This window comes from Bos grunniens, chromosome 2 (genome assembly GCF_055505025.1).
Source record: "Bos grunniens cultivar Pamir isolate PY7600 chromosome 2, Bosgru_T2T1.0, whole genome shotgun sequence".
NCBI lineage: Eukaryota > Metazoa > Chordata > Mammalia > Artiodactyla > Bovidae > Bos > Bos grunniens.
Genome location: NC_141166.1, coordinates 20,174,441 through 20,181,157, shown reverse-complemented (window position 1 = coordinate 20,181,157; position 6,717 = coordinate 20,174,441). Strand labels below are relative to the sequence as shown.

The window sequence follows — 6,717 nt, the reverse complement described above, 5'->3', positions numbered from 1 at the left end:
TGTTCATTAATAGGATTTAAATAAGGCTTCAAATAATTACACACGCTAAAACTACCATTTGGAAACCTTAATTCTACTTGGAAAATTGTCAAAGACAATTTTCCAAACCATCCAAAGTTCCAATTTGAGGACAATTACATTCAGTGAAGTTGCTCCAAACATAATTTGTAGCATTATCACTTTCAAAGTCTACATTGTTTGGCAGAGAGGGAGAAATTACCCTGGCCACTGGTCGAAAAAAGTATTGACAAATCCAGCTAATGCGCCAGGTAGTTTCCAGATTCAGATGATTTTCAAATATCTGTAGTGATGAACACTCATTAAAAAAATAAAGACAAAGAAAAGCAAAACAAAACATAGAATCCTGAAGTACCAGGAAGAGAGATTCCCCACTCCCATTAACAATTTTGCACCAAGTATGAAACAGAAAGAAGGGAGATTCATCTATGGCTCAAGTTCTCCTTAAAAAAAAAAAAAACCAAAACACCAAAACAAAATAATAACTACAAAAAGTAAACAGCAAAATCAGAGGCAGAATATGAAATAGTAATATACTGTTTCAGAGTGTGCACCATCCTGCAGAACCAGGAAACTTAAGATGTGTTCTTAACAGATCTAATCCAGGCTGGATATGCAAAAAAAAAAAAAAAACAAAAGACAGCATCACTAACCACACTACATTACCAGAGTTTTAGAACCAGAGCCAAAAAAAAAAAAGGCAGCAAAAATGCTCAGAAAAATTTGTCGTCAATTCTGAAATGGGGCCTTGTGACATCATCAGGGTTAATGAATACAGAGATGGACTTCCCCGGATTCTCAGTCACTAGCTGCTGCAGTTTTTTGGCCAGACGGTCATCGGGCTGGTTGAGGTCCCCTCCATCGGACTGCGGTGAGGGGATGCTAGTAGTGCTCCCTTGCCTCTGGAGCTCCAGCGTCAGCTGGTTGTTTGCCTTGATGTGCTTGATGGCAGTGCGCAAGTGCTCTGCTGGGTCTAAGCGGACCACGGGGAGCTTCCGCCCATGGAGCATGACCGTCTCCTCAGACAGGTGCTCCAGCATGTTGTACTCAGGGATGAAGTAACTGGGACACATTTTGTTGACCAGACAGTGTTGCAGGTCATCGATGAGGCCCAGCCAAAAGTGGGCTGCATAGTCTTCTTGGGCCAAGTAGTTGGCGGGAAGTCTGTTGCAGGCCCAGAGCATCATGCTCAGCAGGTGGTAGGGGGCTGATAGCCTTGGGCCGGGACAGGAGTTTAATGAGGATGGCTTTGCAGGCCTGACGCCTGCATGAGGCTGCTGGAGATACACTTCTTCAACTGCACCTCACTCCTGGCAAAGGACAGCCACCACTCATTGTCCTTTCCCTTGTAGGAGCAAGCTGGTACCAGGTAAAACTACTGATGACTTCTTCCTCAGTGATCTTCCTATCCCAAAAGTGGTTCTCCATGAGCCAGATCTGGGCCACTGCTGGCCAGCCTTTGAAGGAGACCACCAGAACAATATCATACAACATGTGACTGCTCCCCACACCAGAATGATGGAGATGATGGTCCCATTCTTTTCCACTTTTTCCACCTTTGGCTTCTCTCTCTGGGGTTTCTTCTGTATCTCTGAGAGGACAATACTGATGGAGTCATAGAACCAGTCCGCCACTTTGGTTGGAGAGAAAAAGTAGTTGGTGGAACCGTTGATGTGATCTACGATGGTGCAGCGGTCTTTCCATTTACTGATCGTCCCCTCGTCGAAGAGCTGAAGGCTCAGCCAAGACGTAAGGCTGAGTGGCGCATATCCAGTGTCACAGGCTGATTACGGTCATGCAGCTTAAGTGCTGGCACCAGGAGAGTGAAGTCCATATCATAGGCGGTCCCTTGGGCATAGACATTAAGCTCATCTAAGTACAGGTCTACCACGCCTTCTCGGACTCCTCCAGAAAGCAGCAGGTACTCATTGGCCACTGGCAGTTTGGGGTCCAGCTTTTGCACCATTCCCGGCATGGAAAAGATGAAATCCTTAGCTGTGTGAATCTCCAGTGCTCTCTGGTCGTCATATTCCTGCTGGTCGTGCTTCGTAAATTCTTGGGTGAGTTTGTTCAATTTCTCCACCCGAGCTCCCAACCTGAAATCCAGCTCCGGGAACGCAGGCTTGTTGTTACAGCCCAGGGCTAGGCTGCCTTGCTGACGGTGGGAGCCGCCATCTTCATACAAAACGCGCTGAGTAGCAGCTCCGTGGCGGCAGCAGCACCCACCCTCCCCCATCCCCTCTTTTTGGATTTTCTTCCTATTTAGGTCACCAAATTCTCTCTTTTTAAAATTAATTTGTTTATTTTAAATGTACTGTTAATTAATTAATTTATTTTATTTTTTTTCTCTAATTTTATTTTATTTTTAAACTTTACATAATTGTATTAGTTTTGCCAAATATCAAAATGAATCCGCCACAGGTATACATGTGTTCCCCATCCCGAACCCTCCTCCCTCCTCCCTCCCCATACCATCCCTCTGGGCCGTCCCAGTGCACCAGCCCCAAGCATCCAGCACCATGCATCGAACCTGGACTGGCAACTCGTTTCCTACATGATATTTTACATGTTTCATTGCCATTCTCCCAAATCTTCCCACCCTCTCCCTCTCCCACAGAGTCCATAAGACTGTTCTATACATCAGTGTCTCTTTTGCTGTCTCGTACACCGGGTTATTGTTACCATCTTTCTAAATTCCATATATATGCGCTAGTATACTGTATTTATGTTTTTCCTTCTGGCTTACTTCACTCTGTATAATAGGCTCCAGTTTCATCCACCTCATTAGAACTGATTCAAATGTATTCTTTTTAATGGCTGAGTAATACTCCATTGTGTATATGTACCACAGCTTTCTTATCCATTCATCTGCTGATGGACATCTAGGTTGCTTCCATGTCTTGGCTATTATAAACAGTGCTGCGATGAACATTGGGGTACACGTGTCTCTTTCCCTTCTGGTTTCCTCAGTGTGTATGCCCAGCAGTGGGGTTGCTGGATCATAAGGCAGTTCTATTTCCAGTTTTTTAAGGAATCTCCACACTGTTCTCCATAGTGGCTGTACTAGTTTGCATTCCCACCAACAGTGTAAGAGGGTTCCCTTTTCTCCACACCCTCTCCAGCATTTATTATTTGTAGACTTTTGGATCGCAGCCATTCTGACTGGTGTGAAATGGTACCTCATAGTGGTTTTGATTTGCATTTCTCTGATAATGAGTGATGTTGAGCATCTTTTCATGTGTTTGTTAGCCATCTGTATGTCTTTTTTGGAGAAATGTCTATTTAGTTCTTTGGCCCATTTTTTGATTGGGTCGTTTATTTTTCTGGAGTTGAGCTGTAGGAGTTGCTTGTATATTTTTGAAATTAGTTGTTTGTCGGTTGCTTCATTTGCTATTATTTTCTCCCATTCTGAAGGCTGTCTTTAATTAATTTATTTTAAAAGGATAATTACTTTACAATTCTGTGATAGTTTTTTGCCATGCATCAGCATGAATGGGCCATAGATACACATCTGCCCCACTCCATCCTGAATCCTCCTATCACCCTCCCCACCCTATACCTCCTTGTTGTCACAGAGCACCGACTTTGGGTACCCCGCTTCATACATCAAACTTGCACTTGTTATCTATTTTACATATGGTAATGTATATGTTTCACTGCTATTATGGAGGACATTTTCTTAGACCAGAGGACCCTTGCTGGACAAAGTAAAGAGCCTCTTGGCCAATCCAAGCCATGTCTTGTTCTTTCCATCAATCCTCAACTGTCCAGCCTCTGCCCACCTCTTTAGCTCCACTGCCAAAGTCATTCATTCTGCTCTAAAAGGAGATGTTGTTGTTGGGTTGTTAGCTGCTCAGTTGTGTCTAACTCTTTGTAACCCCCTGGACTGCAGCCTGGCAGGCTCCTCAGTCCATGGGATTCTCCAGACAAGAATACTGGAGTGGGTAACCATCCTTCTCCAGTGGCTCTTCCTGACCCAGGGATTGAACCTGGGTCTCCTGCATTGCCACAAGGAGATGGAATCTTAGTAATTCTCCCTAACATTGACAGAAATTACATTAAGGTCAAGCAAATACCTGCAGATCTTGTTAAAAGCACAGATTCCAATTCAGGGGGTCCAGGACAGAGCCTGAGAATCTGCATTTCTAACAAGTTCCTGGGTAATCCCCATGCTCCTGTTAGAAAAGTTGCAAAATGTAATAAATAGACATTAAATACTACTTATTTATTACACATTTGTAAAAGTTAAAGTGCTTCATTTACAGACAGAGAGAATAAATATTCAGATGTCTAGAGAATTCCCAGCTAGTGGTAAAGAATCCACTTGTAATGCAGGAGATGTAAGAGACTTGGGTTCAATCTCTGGGTTGGGAAGATGCCCTGAAGGAAGGCAAGGCAACACACTCTAGTTTTCTCGCCTGGAAAATTCCATGGACGGAAGAGCCTGGTGGGCTACAGTCTACAGAGTCACAGAGTCGGAAACAATTGAGGGACTAAGCATACACACACACGGAGACAATCAAGAGTAAGACACTTAGGTCAGATTCTCAAGGATTCTGTGATATGTTTTAAGCATGAAACAGAAAAGCTGGAGAATTTCATACACATTTAGCATTGCCAGAGAAATGTTGCCCCGGGTTTTTATTTTTTCCTTTCAGGATTTTGCTGAAAATTCAGTTAATTGCATATCTGCTGCTACCAAAACACTTTTTCATGCTACAGTGATTCATAAATCTCCCCTTATATGTAGTGATTAGGTGATGGCTCTGTCGGCAGTGATAGAGAATAAGACACTTGCAGAGGAAACAAGAGATCTTTGTGTTTGCTTTTGGTTTATGTGATGTCAGGTGGGTCCGTCATGTATCTGGGAGGTGGTTATTATTTTGTGATATGACTACAGACGGGTTTAGATTTCAGAGTGTCAACTTACTTTAAAGAGTGTAAAGAAATAAAATGATTGTTATTCAAAAACATAAAAAAAAAAACGTAAAAATAGATCATTTGAATAATAATACATCCTCAATTTAAAACAGTTTATGAAATGAATAAAGGTATCATGCAAATGGAAGCAATCTGAGTAGGGAAATTTTCTACCTTGTCACAACTAATTGCTTTGTGGATGTTTATTAGATGAGAAGCTTAAATTCAAACAATATCAGAAGAAAAAACTGAATTCTGTTTTCACCGATCAGACAGAAAGTAAAATGTTTATATATTTTTATAGGGTATAACAAAAAATGTACTGCCTTTGGAAAACTTGTATTTGTTTCAGTGAAAATATATACACATATATTTAAATAAAAGCTCATCATAATGATAAGAGGAAGTTAAGAACATGACTTGGACCATAGGGGCAAACGCTGTTTTAGACCTTCTCTCTGTCTGAGAACACCAGAAATAAAATTAAGATAATAAAACCAAGACCTCAGATACAAGATTAATGACACTTCCAACCCAAAATGATAAATGCTACACTTAGAACTGTCTTTTAACTGTCAACAGAAATGATTGTGAATAGTCATTACATGGTGGTGTACTAGGTCATGTCCGGCTCTCTGTGACCACATGGACTATAGCCCACTAGATTCCTTTGTCCATGGGATTCTCCAAGCATGAATACTGGAGTGGGTTGGGTTGCCATTCCCATCTCCAGGGGATTTTCCAGACCCAGGGATTGAACACTTGTCTCCTGCTTCTTCTGCATTGCAGGCAAATTCTTTATGGTCTGAGCCACCAGGAAGCCCAATTTACCTCTATATAAAAAATTTCCAAATAATTATTGGACAATGCAGTCCCTTGGAATATGTTATCTCACAGTATTTTAAATATAAAGTCTTTATACATTCCTTTTTCAAGAGTGAGAATGAGTGAAACAGAAAAGAAAATAAAAATGACTTGAGGATATTTTGCGTTAGAATTTTTTAACCTCTGTGTAAATACTAAAAAATAATCTCTCCCTCTTCTGAATTCAACTTTGGTGAATAAGAAGGCAGTCTGGACCAAACCTCCTGTTGAAAAGAGCTAAATACAAAGAATAAAATATGTTTTTAAATCTTAAAAACATCAAATAAGCAGTAAAAAATTACCATTATACTTTATCAATGAGAAAACAAAGAAGCAACCTAGTAAAGAGAGACCAGGACATGAAAATATTAGTATAAAACATAAAAATATAAAATATGGCAGGGTAAATTTGAAAAGGAAACAAGCAGACTATGAATAAAAAAATAACTGAAATTTAAAAGTCACTGCATAATAAAGGGGGTGGAGAAACACACTTAAAACAACAATGCCCATGTTTGGTAACTATTGAATGAGAAGCATATCATATTTATTTTATGATTCTTATTATTTTGTATATATTAAATATTCCCATATAATGAACATTCAAAAAAAACTCCATGCATGCAACTAATAGAAAATTGGACACTGCTAATGAGAAAGTTAAGGAATTGGAAATTAGAGTACAGAATAAAGAATCAAAATTAAAGTATGAAGAGAAGTTGAAGTTAAAAGATATAAAAGATAGGTTAAAACATTTTTATATTTTAAATCAGAAATCCATAAAGAAAGAGGAAAAGAATGAGACAGTCAATAATGAAACAGATAATGGGTGAGAACTTTTCAGATCTATTGAAAAATTCACAGTGCCAAGAACCTAGAAAATTTCAAGTAGGAAAAAGAAAAATGCTTACCCAT

General features: G+C 40.1%; 1 pseudogene; it reads right to left on the bottom strand.

Annotated features, from left to right (window-relative positions):
• Positions 1-731: 731 nt before the first annotated feature.
• Positions 732-2,199, bottom strand: LOC147377723 (nucleotidyltransferase MB21D2 pseudogene; annotated as a pseudogene).
• Between the last annotated feature and the right edge of the window lie 4,518 nt (positions 2,200-6,717).